The sequence below is a fragment of the Saccostrea echinata genome, unplaced genomic scaffold (genome assembly GCF_033153115.1).
Source record: "Saccostrea echinata isolate AGI-Se365-2 ecotype Australia unplaced genomic scaffold, CSIRO_AGI_Sech_v1 ptg000002l, whole genome shotgun sequence".
NCBI classification, from domain to species: domain Eukaryota; kingdom Metazoa; phylum Mollusca; class Bivalvia; order Ostreida; family Ostreidae; genus Saccostrea; species Saccostrea echinata.
In genome coordinates, this window is record NW_026889751.1 from 16969243 (window position 1) to 16996097 (window position 26855).

The 26855-nt window shown below is 32.4% G+C and overlaps 2 protein-coding genes across 2 annotated transcripts in view; both read right to left on the reverse strand.

Moving 5' to 3' along the window:
• The window catches only part of LOC133178069 (uncharacterized), a 104201-nt gene extending 94004 nt beyond the window's left edge, over window positions 1–10197 (reverse strand). Inside the window, exon 1 of the mRNA XM_061312836.1 lies at window positions 10081–10197. The gene's annotated coding sequence lies outside the window, so the exon portion shown is untranslated. The remainder of the gene's footprint in view (window positions 1–10080) is intronic.
• The window catches only part of LOC133173723 (uncharacterized), a 127871-nt gene that overhangs the window by 79438 nt on the left and 21578 nt on the right, over window positions 1–26855 (reverse strand). The window lies entirely within an intron of this gene.

Here is a 26855-nt window from a genome sequence, read left to right on the forward strand (position 1 = left end):
GCTCCGTGCACCTCGGGAAAAATATTCTGGTCTATTGACTGCTCAGGCATTAAGGTAGATCGCGGGTTAACTGTGTCTGAAAACATACGCTGAAAATTTGTCAGCTAAATCCTTTCGTTTCGAATTTTTCTTTCTGAAATTTTTTTGAGATTCGTCTGCGTGGTTATGTTGTTATTACTCAACACAATAAATCTGGAGTAAATTTAGAATCGATCTATTAAAAAAAAATTAATATGTACTCTAGCTCAATTTCTCGAAAAAGAACTTTAAAGTTTTACAATTTTCCATCAAACATTGTATTTTCATCAAGACGTTATATTACGTTAGTGCGACATCATTATTTTCGTATACCTGCGTGACCAGAAAAAAATATCAATTAATCAACAACTCACTCAAAATAAAGCATGTTATCCGTAAATTCAATTTTTATTGATTGATGATAATGTTCATGTAAAAGTTGCCATACTTTACCCACAGCGTGACATTATTTCAATGAAACACAGGAGAGAAGTCATATGATTTTTTTTCCCTCAATAAACTCAAGCAATGCGGAAAAATTCTACAAAAAAGGACGTCTTATCCAATGGGAATTTGGCCAATTTTGATCAGTTTAGCATGTTTGTTTTCAGCTTATGACTTCTAAATAAATCAAGTATTACAGTGGCGGATCCAGAAATTACAGAATGAGAGGGACAACTCTTGCCTTGACCCCACCCACCCACACACACAACACTATCTACATGTAATGCGAATCACTATTGGATGGCAATTTAGAACGTACATATATTTTATTTCATGATGTTAACTACTTTTATTTCTTTTTTAGAATCGATTTCTACATTTCTACATATGATTAAAAACAAAATCACCTCAAAACTATATTGATGAACGCCTCCCTTGTTGAGAATTTTCTAATTCATCACTGACACCCCCCCCCCCCCACATGTAGATATGATCATACTATTTTTTTTCACATAACTGTGCATGGCTAAGACAATAGTGTTGATCTTTAAAAATCAAATTCCAGATATTACAAATTCCAAGTGTGCATTTCATCAAGATAATAACTTTGTAATAATGATTTAGAGATATGTAACCTTATGTGTAAAACAAATTAATATCTAGTCACGTAAAGTAGCATGTAGACTTAAACAAAACAAAACAAATTTTACAAAAGTACCGAATAAATCATCAAATAGGAGGGCAGGCGCTTGACACTCCGGCGCTGGATCAGCCTTTGTATTGTATCAACATAATGACATCTTAGAAGGGTACACATACATATATCATGTGAAGGACTACATGTAAAGGACTGCCTTGACCTCAACATTGCTGACACGCCATTCCGGGGGTAAAGGGGGGAGGGGTGTTGTTCAAGTTTCCACTTTGGGAATTTTAATCTGTGTTAAACTGATCTGAAATAAACTAAATCAAATAACATAATTCGCGAAACTGTGCCAGTTTGGTGTTGATGTCAAAGCAACAGTCCTTTGCCATTTGTGTTGTGGCGTGTTCCTGTGGACACGGAATTCGTTTTGTCGCACTTACTGATATTCTATATAGAGAATGGATGCAAATCCGTATTTTATTTTCACCAGTGCAAGAAAAGAGATGTAAAGGTTAATTGAAAAATACACACTCTTTCAATCCCTCTGCAACAATTTCAATTCAACTACTCGCCTCCCTGCCTCCCATGAATTTTCGTCCATGCAGTATTTTGCAAGTGCGGGGGCATCTTCCGACTTTTCTTTGTGTTGTGTTTTTTGTTTTAAAAACCAAGTTATTCAAGCTTGCTATTCTTTCCCTGTTACACAAACTTTCCTTTATGTTCATTGCGAAAAAGTTTTGATGGTTTGTTGATTGTGACGCAATTTTCTTTTTAAAAATGATGTAATTTTTTAATTCCGCAAAAATAAATTGAATGACAATTATATATGCAAAGAATGAGGAATTATTGCGTTTTACTTTGATAAACAGATTTAGTTTTAGCCCCTGAATTTTCCAACATAAAGAACACTCTTATTTTAGTTAATGATCCATCCTTTAGCTATAATTATAAATGAATAAATATTTTTACAGACTACACAAGCTTTACTGTATGTTTCATATAATACCGTATACTGCTGAAGATATTTTTTGCTTGTTGTAGTTTGATACGTAAACGCGATAGGCTTTCTACGTTGAATCCTATTGTGACGTCAGCAAACCCGCGATCTACCTTAAATAATTGTATAGCATAGGCGTCAAAAGAAAATTAAAGTGAAGGGCTAATTGAAAGTGTGTGTGGGGGGGGGGGGGGCTAAATCTTAAAAAAAAAATGTAAGCCCCAATTTTAACGCCTATATTATGTATATCTTAGCACAAAAGTGGGAGGTTAAGCCCCCCTAGCCCCCCCCCCCCCCCGGTTCCGCCGACGCCTATTTATAATGTGGACCGAGGCACTTCCTGGTATCGAAGATGTCGAGTGTCATCCCTTGTTTTTTATGTAAATTGAAATATGATTTTAAAAAAAACTGTGGATTTCAGTGATTTCCGATTTTTAATATAATTATTGAATTTAAACACTCAATACACAAAATACACTATCCCGAAACAAAGCCTTTTTTGACTGGAAGCAATGTATCTCTATAATATAAGTTACTAAGCAAAATGATCTAGTGCGAGAAGTTTCTTGGTGCAAAACTTTCCATTGATTAAGAACCGCTGTGTTTATGTCTTACAAAACAAATATCTGGTCAGATGCTGAAGACTTGTAAGTGGCAGATCAACATGCGTATATATTTCTTAATCCAACATCATGACCCACCCTTTTATTTTAAGATAAATTTTAGAGACATTTTATGTCATTAATTGATCTATTTTTAATTAGCTAGTTTATATAATTCAATATTTAGGTACAATGTATGTATGATATAATTGTGGGTCATTAATTTGTATATATATAATGTTGCGGGATCAATGTACAGTACGAGTATATTGTTGTGGGATAGTATATAAGTATAAAGATATACGTATATATCCAAAAAAGTAAAAGAACATTGTTGGATATATACTGGGTTTAGGCAGTTTACGCTTTATAAACCGCGAAGTGGTCACCTTTTCAAACCTTCAGGGACCATTCAATCGACTGAATGGCAGAGGTTCATCCCGTGGGAGGATTAAAGCAAATACTCGAGACTATTTAGCGAGTAAAATGGTTAGTGATTGTCCTATTTTGAATTACTTGTTTTATTCAATACGTTTTAGACGTAATTTTTTTTGTTCCCAAATCTCCTATCTCTTTCTCTCACATAAATATGTTAATATTATAAACACATATATTACATAAATATATCTATATATCTATATCAAGGTTCTACATGTACATGTAATGCATGTATCGGATAATTATGGGTCATTTATATGTACATATATATAGATATAGAATATTGCGGGATCAAATTACAGGCAACTATACATCATTCTGGGTCAATATATTGATATAAAGAACATCGTGGGATATGTACAGTTGTACTTGTCTATCTATCAAATATTAAAATCACTGTTGATTTGATTACACTTCCCTAAAATCTTAACGCGTAATAATTTTTTTCTGAATAATCCTTGAGTTGTGAATGATTTTCTGCGACTTCATACTGACATATTCCTTTATTACTTAAACTTCACTGTTCACATCAGGGTAACGCGCCTTCTTTATAGTAACATTTTAAAGTCATTATATCTTATAAAATGATATACTTGAAGCTTTCTTTCATATCTGAATAATTATATAGACTTTCGGAAGAACACAACTATAGTACGATTAAAACTTATAAAATTATTTAACCTTATTTTTTCTAGATTTATACAATGTATTACATTAAAAGCAAAAGCTCATGCATGGCATGACATATATGTAAATAAATAATGCGTTACAATCTGATAATGATTCACTGCAATTAGGCTATAAAATCTAGCTGCTTCCCATAATCCCTCCAATACTCATGGGGAAGTATATAAAAAATTGTGGGTCACGCGCGAAATTCTGCCAATCCACGGAGTGGTAAGATTTCATATATATATATTTGCATTGTGGGTCATTTTTTGAGTGTGTAATTATGGGTCAAAAAAATTTTTTTTGTAAAAAATGAAAATAGTAACTATATTATTGTCATAAACAAATTTTTAGGCACATGGTTTGTGGGTCAATATATAATGACCCATAAACCATCCATGATACCCACAACGTGAGTGAAAAAGACACAAAATATCCCACAATCCGCATGGCACAAAACTATATATATATATATATATATATATATATATATATATATACACACACACACACACACCCACACACACACACACACACACATATATATATATATATATATATATATATATATATATATATATATATATATATATATATATATATATATATATATGTTGAGATTAGAATGCAAGGGTTACATAATATTACGTAAATAAAACTCGATACATCGATAGGCCTGTTTTAATTATAACCATTAAATACATAGGTAAAGCAGTTTATTAGGCATAGTGCTAGTAGAAAACAAAAGAAAAATATTCTGTGATATCCTTTTAGTTGACTCAATCACACTTATATCTGCATCTTTGAAAGTTATAACCTATATCCCTACAACTTATCTCATATGAATCAGGTTTGCTATTATTGTCATATTTCTTGTCATAAGTAGTTTAATAGGGAATTGTGTAGTCTTAATGTTAAGCCCAAACAATGTTAGGGCTCCGCTTTTCGGGGTACCCCTTTAGTGTCCAGTCTGTCCGTCTGTCTTAATATTCTTCACCCAAACAGTTTCATTGATAATTAAAGAGTGTGTGTAGTGACCCAGGACCATTTTTTTAGGTATGAGGTCAAAGTCATAGCAAATCTCTGTGTAAAATTCTTGACGAGAGCCAACTTTTTATTAACTTGGTCCTATCTGGCTCAATCTTCATCCGAAGGGTTGGTGTAAGTCAAAGGTCAAGCATGTTTTGGTTTAAAAATAATTACTGTAAACATATTTTCTATCCCGTTGTCCAATCTGGATTATGCTTCAACCAAAGAATGTCTAAATAAAGTGTGTTCAGTGACCTTGAACTAAGTTTCTAAGTTATATGTCAAAACAGGCCTATGTGTTAAATAAAAAGAAAAGAATTCAATATCAAAGGGGATCTTTTTATATTCATACTAAATCAAATCAACTCCACACTAAAATGATTTTATTACATTGCTTTAATTTGTAACATATCATCCTAATATCTCTATTCTTTAAAAAATCATTTGCATAAATCTGATTTTTTTCATAAAATAAGAAGTATGCCGCATTAAATAAATATTCATAAAGTTTTCTTTTTTACTTTTACTTATTTATCCTCCTCTCCCTAAATGCAAAAGCAATTCTTGTCTCTTAAACTGAAAAGAAACTTTTCTGAGTTCATCTTTGTTCTCTCAAACACAGATCTTTCTAATAAGTCCATTTCATAGTAATGGCCTTTTCCTTAGTAAAAGCAGGACTCTTTGAAAAATTAACAATCTCAACGATATTTTTTCAGTATTAAAGGTACTTCATTTCTAGACATTTCGTTTTATGTTGTTTTCAAAAATAAAAAGGCACGAGAATATTGATCAGCTCAAAATCTGCCTCCTACAAATTTTATTCTTGGCTGAATTAAAAAATAGACGAGAATTATAATTGATGTGCATATAAAGAATGTTTTTCAATCAAAGAATGTTTTTCAATCAAAGGTAAGTCTGCATCTCTTCTTTTCTCGAAAATGATTCACTTGATCACAAAACACGAGGAAGAATTAACATTCTACGGCAATCATGAAGCTTTGAAGAACTATTTTTATGCAGATCTTGCCTCAGAATGCTAAATATGCTTATAGTTAGAAATTGTTAAATTTATTGCTTTCAATCGGTATCAAAATGCGTAATTTTGATGTTAGGTGGGTTACAAATAATATATGAATTGCTCAGGAAATACTTTTACGAACCGTTAGTTTTTACAGACAAATAGCATACAAATTATTTGTTAATTCAAATATATCTCGAACTCGATGGGACCAAGAAAAAAATCGAGATATAGGAGGATTCGAGATATCTAGGGTAAAATACTTAAAGAAAAAGGGGTTGGGGCTTCCAAATCACTTCGCCATATCCATGGTATTCGAGATATCAGTGTTTGAGATAACGAAATTCAACTGTATATTTTTTAAGATTTGCTTTTTTTCGGTATCAAAGAAATAAACATTGTACAATCATATAATGTAAAAAGGTAAAGATAAAGAACAGTGATCAATATTTAAAATTCAGTAAACAAAACGAATAGTAAACAGAGCAAAAACACGGATCTCTGGAAACATCAGAGGTTGGTTCACCTGCCTAGGAGGAGTAGTCCCAGTTTAAAAATTGATTGTACTCAGAGTATGGGTCCGTGTATTGAGTCAGGAGGGAGACATAAACATCATTATCATATGCAGGTGTTGGATTGATTGATTGATTGTTTATTGTTTTACGTCGTATTCGAGAATTTTTCACTAATATAGAGACGTCACCATATACCGGTTAAGGGCTTCAAATTTAAACCTTTACTAGGCAACGAGGGCCATGCATTGAGCAGTGAGGGATCTTTATTGTGTCCACGCCTGCCATGACACGGGGCCTCGGTTTTTAAGATCTCATCCGAAGGATCCGCAACTTTCACTTCATAGTGCCGAACGCTCGGCGAAGGAACAGTTGCTACCTATTTTTATTGATTAGGTCAGTAGCGTCTGGGATACGAACTCACGACCTTCCGATCCTTGAGTGAGCGTTTTACCGACTGAGCTACCGTGACGATCAGGTGATGTTGGAATATTACTACATGAACAAGCAAAGTTGACGATGGAAATGCTGAAGTCATTCAATATACAATTTTATTATGATTGGTCATTATCGTCCATAGTCAGGAAAATATTTAGATATAAAAAAAGTGGCAGACTCTGTAGTGTCTCTTATTTTGAATTCGGTGGGATAGATGGAGTCGATATGAAGGTACTATTGTTGATTGATAAAACATCGTAGATATATCTAAATGTTAAGTTGAGGACCACAAAAAGTTTTTTCCATGTAAGAGGTTCTGAATAAACTCTACTTCAAAGGAATATAAAAAGAGGTTGGCTAAAAAGGAGCACAATTAGTGTCCATAAAAATTCCAATTAATTGTATGCCCTCTTCTCCAAAGACAACATAGATATTGTCAATGAAGCACTCCAGCATCTAACTAAATATTTATGTCGATGACCTGTATTCTCAGATTTAAAATTATGGTCATGAGCAGACGACCGGGAACCAGTGGTTAGTGCTTTAAAGAGGAAATAATGTCTTTGTGAATTTTACTGTTCCACAGTCACAAAAATGTAATTTCGATATATTTTCTTTCTTTGTTAAAATTATTAGACATCAGATTATGAACTTTCGATTCACAATGTGTTGGGATATCAGAATTTGTAATTAGAATTTACAAGGTTGTATTTAAACATCTATTTAATTTTTTCATGACAGAAGACGCCAATAATTAAAAAGAAATGAACATATCATTTCAATATGACGAAGTACCTGTTGAAAAAGATTTTCATAAACGACTATGAATGATTCATTCACAGGGCAAATATATAGTTGCAGCTTTTTCTCTTTTGTTCTTGAAGATACCTTGCAGCCTCCGGTGAGAACGGATCGCTGTTGTTGATGTGGAGATTTAATTTAATTTATTTGTTATAGAGAGAGCATAGTTGGATTTTCTTGAACAACCACTGAACATTGTATCACTGGTGAAGTGCAAAAAGCCATATGCATGAAAACAAGGAAAATAAACAAAATAAATAAAACAAGCAGACCTGTCGATAAAGGCTATAGGAATTGAAATAATAATTATATGTGTATTTCAGTTCAAAAGACATTAATCAAAATTCTCCAGTCGTCTATGAAACATGTTTCACATTTAACTTCATTCTTAAAATTTAGGGATGGGGAATCAAGAAAATTTAATTTTACTAATACTGCCTTTCATTCTGTAATGTAAATCAGTCGTGGGTCTTAGCCTTTATACCTGTACATGGATTTCTTTAGGAATGTTAATAAATACATCACTGTCAATGATCTGTAGATCAAATTTTCCTCGAAAACCAAACCTGTAATCACTCATCTGACCATTCTCCCAACGCACCTCGTTGAAGAACAAAGATATGAGAAGTTATTTTTAAAAATGATTTATTCATTGCTACATGAAACGGATTGAACAGCATGCATGATTGCTTATAATTGTTCTCTCCATATTAAAATGAGTTGTTAAACAGAAAACATAGTGAAATTTATATTTCAACAGGTTAACAAAATTCAAATAGATCTAACTAAAGCTTAACGCACGTGAGCAACGTCATTGCCTATAACTCTATAAACTGATCCAATACTTCCATCTCCGCCATCTTGGACTCCCCGTTCCCAATCCGGAAAGATATATTTCTGTAATTTCCTTGATTCCATCAATTTATTAAACTTTGCATGATGTCACAGCCTTTTCAGTGTTCTTTATTACAAGTACCTCTTGTGACTAAGCAACCTGTGGCAATCATTTCGTTTTCCAGAATTGTAGGTCTTCACAAACAGTGACGTCATATTCATCCTTTTCAGTACTATTACTATCGTATATGTAGCCAAATTTTAAACCTGTGTCCCATTCTACGTTTAACCATCCAGCTATTGAAAACAAAAAAGAAAACTTAAAATATAAGTCATCAAGTTATTTTCAGTATATTTTCAAACAAACACAAAGTCAGAAAAAAATCTATACAGTCTAATAAGTAATATATATCTTTAATGTATATATGTGATGTATGTGGATGTAACAGAGAATAAAATAAAACTCTTTATATATCCCCTATAACCGGGGTTTACAAGGGCATACGTCATTAGTTTGTAAGTATTGTTTTATGTGTCTTCAACGGTAGAGGTTTTATAATACGTTAAAACCGTATCCGGTTTAAAACAAATATTTTAGGTTCTTTTACCGTCTTTTTGATGTCCTGTAACTGTACCAGGACCAAAACTATCCTGATTATTCCACTTCCAGTCCCTACCACGCTTGACTCTGGATCCTAAAGGAGGCATTCGTGGGTCTCTTTCCCCAAACGCTTCATCGGAAATCTCTGTTCTAATATATTCCCATGAACTGTATGGAAACTAAAATGTCAACAATTATATTTGAAAATAAAGCAAAAAAAAAAAAAAAATAAATAAATAAATTAAAAAAAAAATAAAAAAAAATAAAATAAAATAAAATAAAATAAATAAAAAATAAATAAATAAATAAAAAATAAACACCACAAAACAAATACATATAGTAGGTGATAATCAATACGGCAATAAAGAGAGAACTTCTATGTTTCTCTTCACTTTGTTCGTTACAGGTCTTTGAAGTATTCTACCTGGTCCATTTCTGTGAACTCTTTCCAAGGCAATTCACAAGCCATCAATGTTAGAACCATTTCGCGGTCAGAACCATCATTCTTCATCGTGAATGGCAACATAGCTGCACTTGTCTAATTTTGTGTAAAAATTTTCAGAAACAATTCATAAACGAAGAATTTAGAAATATATAAATTTTACAACACAAAAAATGTTAAATGTATAAAATACTAAAATAAACTGCAAGTTTAAAACAGGAACAGCATATTAAGTGTTGTTTTTAGTAATATATACTCAATATAAAAAAAAAACAACACTTCAAGTGAACAGAAAATTCTTGAGCTTGGTACCAAGTTTTCAGTGTACTTTGCAAATTGTATTATTTCCCGAGGGCAAACGATCTTTTCTCCTCTTGATTCAACACTAAGGTATTCTAATAGTGTCTGTAAATAAGAGAAAAAAGATACTTCGTGTAGTAATCATTTTCCCCCAAAAGATGTTCAATGTGATGGCGAATTGGTGAGAAAAAAAAGAGAAGAGCAAATAGGACAACAGCTATATCTCCTCTAGGAATCAACATTTTAATAAGGATGATTAAAAGGACTAGGCACAAATGGCATAAACTTTACCATCCATAATAGTACAAAATATATCTTTCATTTGTATGAATTCTTCCACCCCAATACTTGATGATGTATCCAATATAAAAACATTACATGGTCCTTTTCCATGTGGATAGCGAAGTTCACGATCTTGAAAAAAGTGAAGAAAAAAATCAAGAAAAATTTCTTTAGAAAGATCAAAGCACCTAGAAAAGATAATATATAAAAAAGAGATTGTCACAATCGGTATCTTATGTAAATGAAATATTTATACACACATGTACATAGCAAACTTTCATTTGTATATGACTGCACTTATACTCACTAGTTTGAGCCTCTATTCGTGGTTGTTCCTGTCAGAGTTCCTGCGCTCTTCTAAATGCAAGAGCTATCTACATCGCAGATCAAGAGAAACTGTCTGAATTTTATCATTATATTTATCATTAGTTATTTTCAAGTACAGCGACTTCTACTTATGTACGATGCAAAGTATCTGACATTTGTGCATTGCAATTACATCCTAATAATTCTATCTAGTTTGAATAACTAATATGGAGCTTCTGAATTTGTATATCTAGTCAATGTCAAATCAGGACGCGTAGCGCAGTGATTAGAGCGTCTGCTCTAGAGTCGCGGAGTAAGGAGTTGATCCTTACGTCGCGGGTTCGAATCCCACTGTGGGACGTGGAGACCGGTCCTTCGGATGAGACCGTATAAACCGAGGTCCAGTGTCGCAGTAGGTGCTGGCACGAAAAAGATCCCTCACTGCTCAAATGGCCGTAAGTGCCGAGTATAGGACAAGCTCTCCACCGGCAAGTGGTGGCGTCTCCATATGAGTGAAAAATTCTCGAGAGGGACGTTATATAATATACAAACAAACAAATCAGGACGAAACTATATATGTTTGATTTATATAACTGAATGCAATTAAAGAAGACCATATCAAATCATTCGTTTTCCAAAGACAAACAGTTAAAGTCATCCAGCTCAGACAATATTTGAATGTATTAGCTCAAAACAAATTGAAAATCATATAATGCCTCTGAATAATGCACGGCGGACGGGGTAATGGGGATAAAATTCTCATAAACTTAACAATTATCTAACTTACCCTATTAAAAGAAAGTTCAAACAATATTCACTCGACATGTCCCTTCATGATTTTAAGTTTCCTGTTTTAGCTAATTTTAGTTAAATTTTGAGGCGGGAATTTATAATTTTAGAAGAATATTTTCAACAAGAGACCCATTGGGCAGAACACTCACCTGACACTCACCTGACCGACAATTCTCTTCCTGTTAAATGAATACATGTGTTTGTACATCAGATGAACAGAAACCCTACTGTAGATAGCGTATAAAAGTCCATGTTTTCAAAAATGTGAATTTACATCATATTCAAGGTTAGTGAATGGAATTTTGTAAATAATTACGGTAATCTTGTCCTATTTAATTAATGTCAGTAGATGTCTGTTTAATTCCACAAAAAATCTCATTCATTGCTTGTAATCCACGATTAAAACAAATATGCATCTACACGACAAAGAGATTATCACCTTATTACCTTTGATCAAGAGAAATTAAGTTCCTGTCGTTCTGAGAAAGTTTTTGTTAATTTTTAAAATCATTCTCTGTTAAAGCTTTGATCCCATATTGCTATAACCCTAGAGACTATTCAAATAAATCGAAATTCACTTTACATGAAGATGCTCGCAAATTAATGACTAAAAATAGCTCTGCTTTTCTCGAAAAGAAAGTTTAAAGTTTTTTTTCGATATATTTAATGCCAAAGGTTCTTCTCTTGTGATCCGGGAGGGGGTTTAAAATGACACCAGCAAATTTTAGACTTGTCTTAAGTATTTCCTATTGGTAGAGGGTGTTTAACCCTTCATTTATCAAACTTAGATACCCTCAAAATACTGATTATTTGTTGCAAGTTTGCTTGAAATTGGACCAATAATTCTGAAGTAGACATTGAAAACGTAAAAAATTGACGAACGACAGACAAAACCCCTGACGGTATTTGTTGGGAAAACTTACTTAAGCTTTTGATTCAGATGACCTAAGAAGGCAAGTATACAGTTATGACACAATTATGAATTGATAAAGCGGTTTTAGATTCAGAATACATGTACAATTTGCAAAATAAGTTTAACGTTTGGTCAGAACTTGCACTCTCGTACTTTCGAATGTACGTAATTGATGAAATGCAGGCCGAAATATTCTTGGTAATCAAAAGACATATTACTACATTATTATCAAATTTGAATTTAAACCCTGAAATGTAATTGCTAATACAAGATTGCATAATTAGAAACAAATCTGAAAGCTAAAGATGCGCATCGTATCAAAATCGAAATTTCAAAACAAAATATTTTTGTACCGAATTCACACGAATAGATGAAAATCAAACAAATAGAAAAAAAAACTTGAGAGACGGATTGGGATAAATGAAAAAAAAATACAGCAACAAAAATACAGATATAGAAAAATATTCATTCATAATTATATTTCGAGGAACAAGAAGCGTATTAAACATTCAATAAAGACCAGCGGCGCGGGATAAGGAAACGCTATTAAGTGTGAAATGGCCACACTCTGTGGAATAAAAAAAATTCTGAATCCTTTTTTAGTGCTTCTTTACATGTCATACAGCGAGTCGCATTGAATCGTTTGGTGTACCATCAAGCAAGCCAGTGTGTCACATTTTTCAATTGTTTTTTTTAATTCAAAATTTTGTTTTGCTACCATGTGTCTTATCCATTTTATTTAGGGACACTCTGATAAATACGGAAGCCCATTGAGTCCAGTTCAGAGAGAGAAATATTTTTTATTGCGTTTAAACGTAATAATTATTGCGTTTAAACGCAAAAGATTGCGATTAATCGCAATAATTATTGCGTTTAAACGCAAAAGATTGCGATTAATCGCACTGTATATTGCGTTTAAACGCAAAACACTTTGCGTTTAAACGCAAAAGATTGCGATTAAACGCAATCTTTTGCGTTTAATCGCAATACTTTTGCGATTAAACGCAATACTTTTTGCGTTTAAACGCAATAATATTTTTGCGTTTAAACGCAATATTTTTTGCGTTTAAACGCAATATTTTTGCGATTAAACGCAATAGTATTGCGATTAAACGCAATAATTTTGCGATTAAACGCAATAATCTTTGCGTTTAAACGCAATAATCCTTCCTTATAAGGATTTGTTTTGCATTTAAACACAATGGTACTGTAGTTTTAAAATCAAACATGAATTAGTCAAAGCTTATAATTACATGTACTAGGACCCGACACTTCAACTTTAAGAAGATCCGATTTGTTCTGTGTCTTTTTGCAAAATTTTCCAGTTTTTGAAAATTGTAATAAAACAATGGCATCCTAACAACCTGAATGTCTTAAATGTATTAGAATCCAAAACTCTTAATGAAGTCTCTGATCAATTGCTTAAGTGTATCACAACTTATAGAGAAAGTTTCAGTGGTATTAATAGCACTTGTCAATTTGATACATGTAGTACACATCGATCAATCTGTTTTCATTTGATTTTGATCTCATATAAATCCATCACATATGTTCTTGTGTTTACTGTATGCAACCATAGGAAGGGTTATGAATGTACATTGAAGTCTAAATACTTCATCATGTTGTACGTAATTCTAACATTTCCTCAGTCCTTTCCAAAAATCCCTTTATACATGATTTAAACTTGTGACTGCAACGTATGGGACAGGTTTTGTTTAGCAGAACAACTGACCGAAACTTCATTAAAAATGTAGAGAATAAGCTTAAGACATGTCTCGTTCTTAGGATTCCTTTTTTTTACAACCCGACATTTTTTTTCTCCTCTATAAATTCTTATTAGTGATTTACCTTTCAGAGAGTGTTTGCTCGGAGAAATCTGATTCTATAAAGACAACACACAATTTCCTAATAAGGAGAAAGAGAAAGAAATAAAAGATATAAGTATGCGTGGGTCCATTGTACTCTGCAAGGTTTGATACAAATGACTGTCTTTAAACACAAAGATTATTGCCTTTGAACGCAAAGATTATTGCGTTTAAACGCAAAGATTATTGCGTTTAAACGCAAAAATTATTGCATTTAATCGCAAAAGTATTGCGTTTAATCGCAAAAGTATTGCGTTTAAACGCAAAAATTATTGCGTTTAAACGCAAAAATATCATTGCGATTAAACGCAAAAATTATTGCGTTTAATCGCAAAAGAATTGCGTTTAAACGCAAAAGATTTCGTTTAATCGCAATCTTTTGCGATTAAACGCAAAGTAAAATTGCTGTTACAAAAGACACTTCTTTCAAAATAGATGAAGATCCTAATCAGTTTAAAATTCTTATTAAACATATCAATTTAATCCTACTTATGTTCAATGCACTGGAAAAATACATTTAGTAAAATAATAAAAGAACAATTCTTTCAATAGTTTATACTTACGTCTGTTCATTTATTACAACAACCACTGTAGAGTGCGGATTTCTGTCATAACACTTGTTGATTCTGTCATTTATTTTTCTCGGATATGGCCTCCACTTACCGTTGTAATCCTGCCATAACCATTGTTTTTCAGCAGTATATATCTCCGATTCCTTTGGTCTATCAGCATCAATGTCTGAAGAAGAATCCTCAGAAACTCTGTCATTTTTAAAATACTGCCCTTTTGGCAATTTCAAACACGGAGATCCGAGCCCTCCCTTCTCGTGTTTAACGTTATCCTTCCCTCCAACACCAGCCTCATCAATAGCTTAATAAAATAAACATGAAACTTATTTCAGTGTTGATTTATAAGAACCTGAGCAAAATAATTACCTAGAGTTCGGCACTTTAGTAAAGCATATATATGTAAAACGTTAATCAAAGAAAAGAAAATACATGTAAACATTCCGTAGAAACCTTGTGTAAGCGATTCATCATAATTTTATTTTCACTTCCTATCTCTATATATGTATTTATGTATGTATGTGGTACCTTTTAAAAACCCGCTACGATGGGGTTCAGATGATGTCCTGGTAAAGGCTCTTATAGCCTCACAGTTCGCCTGCAAGAAGCTGATCACCTCAGGTGAGAAGGGATCACTATCAACAATGTCGAAATATTAAAGAACATTCTGTTTGTTATGGTGCATGTTACAAATAAGGGTTAAATGTTTAGAAAAGCATGATTTTTTGTAGAAATTAAATTGTTTTTTGCAAACCAAAATATACTGTGGGTCGATATTAAGGGTCTTGGTGGTGCTGAAAGATTTTTCTCTATGTTGAACAATTTACCCATTTTCTTTAAATGCTCGTGTGTTACTACACATTGATAACAGATTGTTGAAAGAATTTATAATTGTATTCTCAATCTTACAAAACATGTTTGCATAATTTTAAATTCTGTTCTAGTGATTTTACTATAACCCCTTTAATTTAACTTTTATCATGAACTATCTCTACATAAAGATTCTTTTGCACTATTTTTTTTACTTGGTGCTGTAGCTTTGAATTTTACTTAAATGGCTTAATAACGTAGTATTTTACTCGTTGTTTGTATTAAATTTGTCTATTATAACCCATCTACTCTTTGGTAAAATTCTCGTTTTTGGTATAATAAAGAAATAAAAATTTATTTTAAAACATACCCAATTACATAATGTTTATAAGTTAACTGATAGAAATATGCTTTTGAGGCAGATGCATGAGTTTTAATTAAAGGTATGCGACAGAATGAATACTTCACAGTAAATGGCTAAGCTCCTTCAGAATGAATATTGCAGCCTTCACCAGATGTAAGATTTCATCAGAAAGAAGTAATTTATTTAATATTAATTAAGCGGTCGAGAAAAGACTCCTTTTCGATTCCCAGCCCAGATTCTGCCACGCTGGCAATATACAAATTGCAACAGTTAAATCATGCAGCTTAAAAAATCTCAAATCTTCTGAAACAACATAGTTTATACATGGCAATATACATATTGCAACAGTTAAATCATACAGCTTAAAAAATCTCAAATCTTCTGACACAACATAGTTTATACAAATCTCAGGGATAATATTTTACCATATCAAGATGTCAAATTTTCCGTCAAAACCAAACCTATGATTTATTAAGCACCTGTTTTGCCATCTTACCTAAAAAATTAAACAAAAGAAAGTGAACAAAATAACTGTGTTTGAGATAAGAATCGAAAAACTAAGGGGGACTTTTGAATTAGAGATATTTAAGCCAAATTACATTAATCAAGCAAATAAGTCAGTGTAGCTTTCAGTTAAATCAGCATTTGTCAAATTCTTTCGATAAAAGATAAGTCAAAAACACACAAAAACTATGCCATTTCGCTTGATTCGGAACACAGAACCAAGATTTTCCTCTCCGCCATCTTTATCTCCCAGCTCCCAGTCTGGACCTATATTATAAATATTTTATCTTAGTGCATAAAAGAATTATTAGATGTAGCATCAATGAGATAACTCCTTTACTTTTACGAGTCTGTCATTTTACCTCTTGTGACAATGCATCCTACAGCTATAATTTTGTCATGAAGAATTCTTGGTTCACAACAAGCAACTACCTCATATTTAACCCTATCCATCAAAGTTGCGCCATATCTGTAATCATTTTTAGCTCCAGAATCCCATTCCACCTTTAACCATCCGGCTAGCGAAGATGAAAATAACAGCAGAATAATAATCGTAGGAAGATGTTTCAGCATAGACTTTATTAATATACCGAAAGAAAAGGAATTATCAAATACACATGTATAATATCAGACCCCATATCTATGACGATAAACAGTTTCTATATTTCTAAAGTATACTGTTATGCCTAAAGAATTCCAGGACGCTTAATAATTTGCCTGCATCTTTGAATCTTTTTTCCGCAATGGAACCTTACTTTTGAAGTGCACTAAGTAAAAAACTTCATAATAAAAAAAAAATGTAAAGCCAGAGGGTATACCAAGGCCATGTGGAAAAAGTCAAGGCAAGAGGGATAGGAAATACGAAAAGGACAAAAATTTGCATCTTTCCTTTACGACGAATGTAAATATGAATTTGAAAAGGGACAAGTCATGAAATCAAATAAATTTCAGAAGAATAATTTCAAGGTCAATTTACCCCCATTGCAACTGGGCTTTTCCCAAGGGATTCTCTATTGATGTTGAAATACAAACCATTCTTTGAATGCCCAATGACTGTACCGGGACCGTTATCGTCCTGATCTGACCAATGCCAGTCGGGTCCTCTCTTAACTCGTGTCCCAATGTTTGGCAAGCGAGGATCTCTCTCAATGTATTTTTTATCCATTTCATCCTCCTCTTCATCCGAATCAGGAGGGTTCGTGGTATAAAATGATCTTTTGATATAAATATCTATTATATCATCCTGGTATGTAAATTAGAAAAAAAATATATTCAATAACACGAAATAAAAGATTTCAACAAATGTTTGACTATAGATTGGAATTACGCGTCTATTTGTGTAAAGAAATTAATTTATATAATATTCATACCTTATCCTCATCTGAAAAAATCTTTCCTGGAAAAGCAGATTGTAGTAACGAGTCTAGGGTTTGTCTATTAATTCCATCCAGGTTTTGTTTAAACGACAACAGTGCTGTAGCTTTCTGTAAATGTCCATCCATAAAACTGATTTCATGTTATACATGCATATAGTATTCAGTGTAGGCGTGTTATTCCCAACTACATTTTACAGGTGCATTTTAAATTAAAGATGTTTAACAATTTTGCTCTAGAAGTTCATTTCCGAATGCAAAATAGAAGCTAGTAATTGATTAATAATTCTAATTCCAAAGTCACATAATTAGAACTCTCTTTGATGAGGGTTATAGATTATTGCCCATTAAATCAAACTTTAAAAACGTAATTTTCAAGTCAACAAAGAGGTATGATTGATTAATTCAATATAATTTTTAACAAAACTGCAGCGCAATCCATGGAATCCAGTTAAAAAAGATATGATTTTGTTTTTGGAACTATTGTTTTTAAAATTATTGAAACTTTGCCTATGACATTTTAATTCTTGGAAGACTTCATGGTTCATTGACCCTCTGATAAGAGAGCTAACTATTACTTGGATAAATTAATTTAATTTCTTTATAAAGATTGTCAGTTAAAAGAACATCTTTAGTATAAAGTACATGTGGAACACATGGCTCACTGGTCATAGGTGTTTGTTCAGTAGCCCAAAGGCCCCTTGTTTAAGCCCCGATATGGTCACGATCTTATGTCCTTAGACCAGGCACTTTATCTGCATTGTCTCAGTCCACCCAGCTGCTGTGAGTACCTGCTTACACTAGGGGTTAGTGCGATGGACTGGTGTCCAATCCAGAGTGAGTCAATGACTCCGCATACCACCACAGAAGCCAGGTATAAGCACCGCCCTTATAAATCTCGTGGCTCGGAGAAGGATTAGACTAACGTTTTCTTTTGGAAAATCAATAGCGTTAATTATAAGAGGGCTGGGTGGTTGTGGCCATTTTCAGACTATATTAATCTCCTTTAGAAGAAGAGCTCCATATAAAGATATACAAAAATGATCAAATTTTAAAATTAAAATGTATGAAATTTTTGTTTGCCAAATGATAGTTGACAGCTTAAGATATCATATCTAAAAATTAAGTTATATCTGATGGTTAATTTGTTGACCCCTCAGCCTCCTTAAATCAAAACTTTATGAGTGATCAGAGGAATGATGGACCTTAAAAAGACGTTAACAGTTACATTTTATTCACTAATCTTAAATAATAATTAAGACCCTTCTTCATTCCACTTTTATACCGAACTAATTACAGTGACAGTCCAATCCAGACACCGCTGATTCCAAAGATATTGGCCGGATTACACAAAATTTTGGATTAGACAACATTTTTAAAAAACGTTTAAAAAACAAATGCATTTACTGAAAAGGACTTTAAGTTTACATCATATTAGGCAATTATTATGGAGTACACAATTTCCGGATTAAACAAGTTTCGTTTCATTGTATTTGTTTCTTTTTTCAGTTTGAAGTTACATTAATCTCTACTCTATTGATCTAGAACATCTTTAGAGTACTAGGTATATATTTGGCCTAGATCATATCATTTTGATTTCTATTCAGAAGTAAGTATAACCCGTCATCGTGATACCTTGATATTAATTTTTTAACATTAAATTCCTTACAAGTGTCAAAGCTGAAAGAATTTCCGAAGTCAAATTAGTCATTTATAAAAGTAAAACCAGCATTAAAATAACTTTTAGAAAGGACAGAAAACTTCTCAAATGATTTATCTTGGATTATATAATATGTTCGAGAAATATATTGTGTTACTCTCCTGTTCTAAATGATATATTTTAAGCCTTCTAAAGACTTCATGCTATCTTCATTCTTATGCACCTTAGTAAAATAATAATAAAAAAACAACACAAAATTATGCAACCAAGCCTCCCTCCCTTCCCGCCGCCAACCCCCAAAATAGACACACTAAAAGGCAGTGTGAAAAATTAAATCATTGCATTTTCCAGGAAAAAATATATTCAACAGGAAATTTGGCAAACAGTCTCTAGAAGTCAAATGTATATCTATACCAGGTTCTGAGTATATCTTGGAAGCTGCTTAGCTTCATGAGGATAAATCATCCTTCCTCCTCTTGAAAGTGTACTTAAAATTTTTAGATATGCCTGCAATTATAAAGCCCGTGTTTATCTTCCAATTACATTGAAAATAATAATGTTCGATATTTAGAGTGAATGTAAGGATTGATTTGGAATTACCATATCTGGATTTTGCCCTACAGGTATGCAGAAGATTGGATGCTGCCTCCCTATATGTTTCACTACTACCTGAAGATATCCTTCGCCTAGAATGTATACAGATTTTCATGCCTTTAAGATGGAAAATTGTGGAGGAGTATTGTTTGGCCTGTCTCTCTTCTTTATTTTGTCTGTTAACAATTTTTATTCCTGCCAATATGTTTTGAAATAAACACAGACTTCGTATTTGGCACACAACTTATGACGTTAGGGCATGTCAACTCACATCTTACATGGTAACAGACATTATAATTCATTATTTCCATATTATATTTTATACATGTACCAAGAATTTTATATTTTTTTACCTGCAATGTTTCATTCAAAGATGAATCCTCCTCATCAGAAAATATATGAAAATCTGTTGGCCTTCCATCAGATATCAGAATTATTCGTGGTCGAACATTAAATTCAAACATCTTTAATGAAAGACCTTTGCATGTATAGAAAAGTAATTAAAACATTAAAACACATAGAGAACTCTTTTCCACGTTGCAAACTACTGTAAATGGAAATTTACATATTCATATCTATTAAATACTTATTTAAAGTATTATACATGTAGAAGGGTCTTACTCAAACCGTTATCTGTGGCTCCGATGCTTAATAAAAGGGCCCCTGTAAGTGGAGATAGTCCTCCGTATTCTAACCTGTCTTCCAGATTGATGAAATGAAAAAAAAACATGCTTTCATTTTTGTTGTCGGGCCTGCTATACAAAGCAACACTTTACCTTGCATCTGTCTGTCTTTCTGTCCGTCCGTCTGTCTGTCCGCCTGTAATACTCAATACTGTAACTGTAGGAGGAATCTATTTGACATTTTGCACAATATCGCTTGGTACTTTGGCTTTTGCAAAATACCATGGTTACCGACCTCGTGATCCTTGAGCTTGACCTTTGACCCACTTTTCAAAATAGTTTATTGTGCCGATATACAGCACTTTTTAACATTTTTATGAAAGAGTCAAGGCTGTGCTGATTTAGCATGTGCACTGTTTGCCATAAAACATCATTAAAAAAAATTACATGTACATGCTATAGTGTTACAGCCCACTTAACTTGCTTTGCAAAAATACTCCGAACGTTTGATTTAACTTATGTCTTTTGAATTTTGAGAGGCCAGGGTTTTGATAATTAGCATTTATTTCACATATTTATGAGCTAAAGACACTGTACCTTGAAACTATATGCTATACAGTTACCGCACAAACTGAAATTTTAAAATGAAAATTTACTATGAAAATACATCGGGAGCAAAAGCAACGGAGCAATAGCAAAAGGATTGTTGTAGACTGACAATTGCAGTTAAGACAGACTGAAATCTCTTTTAAAAGGATAGTTGGATTAAACTCATATTAATGAAATTAAAAAAAAATAATTGAAATTTCATTTTTCATTTTAGCTTTGAAGGTTGGAGAATCATATTTCTATTTGATAGTCAGATTTTATATGATAATTTCAATATTACTATCCGTGGATATTTTTTTTGCAGGCAAATGCCTGAACTATAATGCTAATAGGAAATAAGTAGCTGACCACCCTTAAAGCTGGCAACACATGCGGTCCTTGGAACATTCTAGTATAAAGTTGATATATCTAGAATATGTTATTTTGCTGTAACATTCTCGATTACGTAAAACTAAATTAATTTGATAAGAAAAAAATAACTTGCAAATGCAACATTATGTACCTAGACAACACTTCATTTCAGAGTAATAATTTGAATAATAATGTTGAAATCTCGTGTTTTTCCCACATACAATAATAGCAACATTTTCATCGTCCTCTGGATGATTGGCAAACTCTGTAAATTAGAAAAGTAAAATACTTGTAACAAAGTACAACATATATATATCAAAACAAAAGAACTGCAATTTTTTTTATTTAACACTTTGCGCAGAAATCCATGGAAAAACGTAACATATTAAAACGTGATATATATATGTTGTAATTGCTGATATTGTAATATTTTAAAATCGAGAGTTAAGACGTGTTTGCATCGGATCCAACTCCTATTTAAGGATGTACAACACACCTACCCCAAAAATTTCCTGTCGTTTAATTTTCGCTATTTTTGTATATATTATACATGACATAATCTACTATGAGTATGTACATTTTCGTCAAAATCGTTCGAGCCGAATTTGGACAGGAAGTTCCTAAAGTTACCCCCCTTTGGCTGATCACGAGTACAAAAAAAATTCAACCAACTAACTATAAAATCCCTTATTTTAAAATATTTAAGGTTAGCCTGGCTGTCAAAATTTGCTGAATCGTTTGTTTAACTATTAAACACACAAACAAAGTGATTTTGTAGAGGTACACTTCGAGAAAAACGATTTTGAAGAATTTAAACTGAAAAACTATGGTTCATTTTTGCATTGAAAAATGCGTCATTTTCAAATAAAATAATTTTTTATGAATAAATCTGTCGTTTAATTTTGAAAAAAATTATTACTTCTTGTAACTGATGTTCTTGGTAATTTTTTGAAAATTTTTTAAACGACGCGTTTTGAATTTATAGCGGAAAATCTCCCCTCCCCCTCTCTCCGTAGGTTAAGTTTCTCACAGCGTCTTTCAGACTTGGGACGAAAGGAATGCTATGATTCTACAAATACAAATAAAAATCCCTATAGCTGGGAAATATCTTACTTAAAAAATGTAATGTACATTATAGTTATCACAAATATAAAACTTTACATCTGCATTTAAATGAAGATGAATAAGCAATTTCTGAAATTTTAAGACCCCCCTCCATTCTTCTCTGCAAATCAGGACATTCCAGCTTGAAAAAAAAAAAAAACATTGGTTACGTCTGCATAATATATAATTGGCATATTGAACTTCTAAAAGTAATGTCCTTCATTCGTGTATACATATCAAATATTGACTACTAATGTTTTTTTTGTTTTCTAAAAAAAAAATTTTTTTTTTGATATTTATATTTAGTAAAACTATTTATGACCACGTGTCTGGTTTGGAGTTCAGGCACACAGGTGCAGTTTCAAACCTTTATATGACTTCTACTTGCATCGAATATCATTTTTTAAGTGAATCAACAGTGGTGTATGTACAACTCTTTTGTGATGAAAATGGAATTTATGTACATATAGATTTTAAATTATTTCTGTTTTCAAACGAGAGGGGTGCCCCCCCCCCCCCCCTCACACACACCTACCCCCGGATATTGTATCCTTCTGTTGTTTCAGTATATGGAAATGATGTATTCGTCCATATTAACTTCAACAGTACCAAATTGTAAATTATTTATCAATATTAAAATTATTCATGTGCCTGAATCATCTACAATGGTATCATCTACATTGGTATTGTATCAATCGTTTTGTTTTTATTCGAGGAAATGCGAACTGAAACTTTTTACAGTAAAACATTTTCTCAGTGGGGTGCAACCGTTGTATTAATTTCAGTAAATAAATTTTCACTGTTGATACTCACTTTAATTTGTATAAACTTTGGCTTTCAGTTCTTGTGTTTCTTGCAACACACTGTAAATGTATCTGTGTATTTGTGAGGAAAACCCCCCCATAATTCTTCGGAAAACAGGAGGAATAACTCTGCTAAGGGGAGGAAAGACATATACCTCTACATTTTTAGATCTAGAGTTGTTTCTCTTTCATCAGTGAAACGGTTACTCTTTTAAATTTTTTTTCAAAGAAAAGCAAGAAAATGTTTATTTTCGTAATATGATAATATTTAGACATACCGGTAATATTTATTCTCAATGTTATGCGGCCGATTGTAACGGGGAAAAGCAATGTAGAGTAGCATTAACATTTTTAGATTTAAAAAATGCCTTTGTGTATATCATAAATAAAATATTACAGAATTAATGAACTAAATTTAAATTAAAGAAGTTTAAGGAACCTGTCTTTTCTATGGATGGGGGATTTATTGCAATTGCGTAAATGATAAAGGATAGGATTTGGTATTCCAAAAGAAACCACAATAAAAATCTCTATTCTATGCTCAACACAGTTTGCTGGTGTGCAGCTTGTCGTGAATAAGATATCTCCCTGAATGAGTAATGCTTGTAATTGTGTTGTAGGGTAAGATAGTGTCTTTGTTTAAGTTCAATATAAACATGGCAATCGTATGATCAAATAGAATACTAGAATATTGCTTAACGTCATAATTACATGTATGTTGAAAGCATTGAATATTTTTAATTGGAAACCTCTCCATTTTACATTGATTTCTTTTTCATTTCAACACAAAATATCATAGATTTCAATATTCGTATTCGTATTTATTACATTGTTGTTGCACTTTAAAATACGATGTAATATTAATATATTGATTATTATTGCATTACTAGTAACTCAAAATAACTTTAGGGAAAAAATCCACTTTATCCAAGTAATGTATCTCATGTGTCCTCACCGTCAATGATTGTAGAACATATCTCTTTCATTTGATTGAAGCCTTCCTCACCCATACTTTTAGATGTATCCACAATAATAATGCTGCATGATCCACTACCATGTTGATACCGTAGGTCAAAGTCTTAAAAATCAACCAAAAGAATAAGGCAAAACGGTGAAATCTTATTACCATCTCTTACTTCTATGTTTCATTGTGATGTGTAAAATTGCATTATCATAAAAAGCTATTATTATTATTATTATTATTATTATTATACAGGGATTTATCGTACCTTCTCTGGGGCCGTAATACAGCCCCATTCCCAATTGAAAACGAGTTCATTTTTTCCCAGTTTGGCTATATTTTTCCCAATTGGTGAACAATGCTTTTATATTAATTATCTTGGAAGAACACTCACTGCACTCGGTACATATTGTCGCCGGTGTAACGACGAAAAGTGACCCCCGTAGAATATTGACCAGGGGGTCAAATTTCTACGTAGATAAATGATCTTGGGTTAATATTCTACGACAAGTAGGGTCATTTTTCGACCGTAGAAAACCCTTCCAGGCCGGTAATTCTACGACTCCACTCACGTTGAAAAGTGGCCCCCATAGAAATCTGACCCCCCCATACTTTTTCACAATATAATGAAACCTTTGAAAAGAGATGTGATACGCGTTAATCCCGGGATTAGGGAGGTTCGGCGAAGGCCTAGAGTAACGGTTTAAAATTTGCTATTAATTAATGCATAATATGAATGTCTAATAAAATGTGTAAAGAGAGGCTGGACAGACATTTAAATTTTTAAAATCAAAATATTTTATTCAATCATATTTTAAAAGGAAATTGAAATGAGTTGCTAAATTTAAGGAAAATAATTATTTTAATATTTGGATCAATCCCAATCAAAATAAAACTGATCCCGATCAAAATTAACACAAAATAAATAAAATAATAATTATCGCCTTCTTTATGTACAGTGTATTTACCCTTAAGAAATCTATTTGATTGTCAAGTTCAAATACATTTTAATCCGTATTACACCTAAACAAACTAGTATTCTTGAGAAAATGTTATCTATTTCTAATTATTATAAAATTCTGGTTGGGATCAGTTTAATTTCGATCGGGATTGGCCAAAATTAAAAAAAATTAATTGCTCTAAAATTTTGCATTTTCATTTCAATTTCTTTTTAAAATATGATTGTCTGGCATATTTTTTGTAGCTGTGACTTGTTTTCTTTTTTTTAAAAATATATTATCCATAGGTTTTGAAAATATTCACAAATAATGTGTTTTATTTTCATAAATAATTTTTAAGTAAACAAAATTAAAATGTCTACATATTTTATTAGATATTCACTTTATGCATGTATCAATAGCAAATTTTTAAGTCTAAAACATCTTATTTGTATGGAATTCCATATACGACAGCCAACTGCTTACTGCCAACTGCTCATTGCTTACTGCATGCCAACTGCCACTGCTCATAGATGATTGCCTGTTTTGTTATCTTTAATATCTTTAATACGCATGCTTACATGTAATTGAATAAACCCTATGATAGATTACAATAATAACAAAAATTGACGGATTCAGGAATTTTTAAACAGTGAAGGCAAGGAAGGAATAAATAGGGGAAAAGAGTATTCCCTCTTTAATACAATAATCTAATTCCCACATTTCCTTGCGGGCAATAGGTTTTTTGACCCGGGGGGGGGGGGGGTTAAAGGTTTTTATTAAAGGCGCAGAAAAAATGGGGGGGGGGGGGGGCAAACTTTTAGTAGGATCTTTGGTTACATTTGTTGGTATGTGCATTTATATCAGAAGTACTAATAAAAAATAATAAAGGTTTTTTTACATGTAAAAACAGTTAATCTCAGGCAAGGAAAAGCAATTTCAGTGCGGGGGGGGGGGGCACAACCCAACATAATTCCCTTGACAAGGAATAAAAAAAGTCACAGGCGTCTTTATTGAAGGAGTACTTCTGTATAGTATATGTTGGAAATTTAGTGGGTAGCCCCCCCCCCCCCCCACAACGAATGTTTTTACAAATCTAACATTAGTCATTAAAATGATTTACATAAGACACATATAAAATTCCCACACATAGGTACTTTTTCTAGGGTAAAAAGAAACACCGAAAGATATTATATGTACTAGATATTTGACACTAGGCAAAAGTTATTATTGTAAGAACTACGCACGCTAACTCTCGATTCTCGCCAACATTTTCCATCCATTTAATTCAATATAAATGGCAATTTGGACATTCAAACTTGTTTGAATGCAAAGAAAAGTTCATTAGTATTAAGTACTAAATTTAAAAACCAGTGACCAAAAGTTAATTGCTCTTATTTACAACTCCTTTCAATTTATCAATTGAAATCAAGCTGAAAACATCACCAGATACTCATGAAAATGAAAATGGATAAATGACTCTTAAATCTCACCGAATGTTTTAACTTATGTAAAATTCAACATATGAGACTGATAAAGTGATAAAGTACATTTTTTTTATCACATTTGAAAGTGGTAACAAAATGACTATGTTCCTGTTTTTAATCTTTAAACATGTGCCCCCCACCCCCACCCCAGTGAGACAACA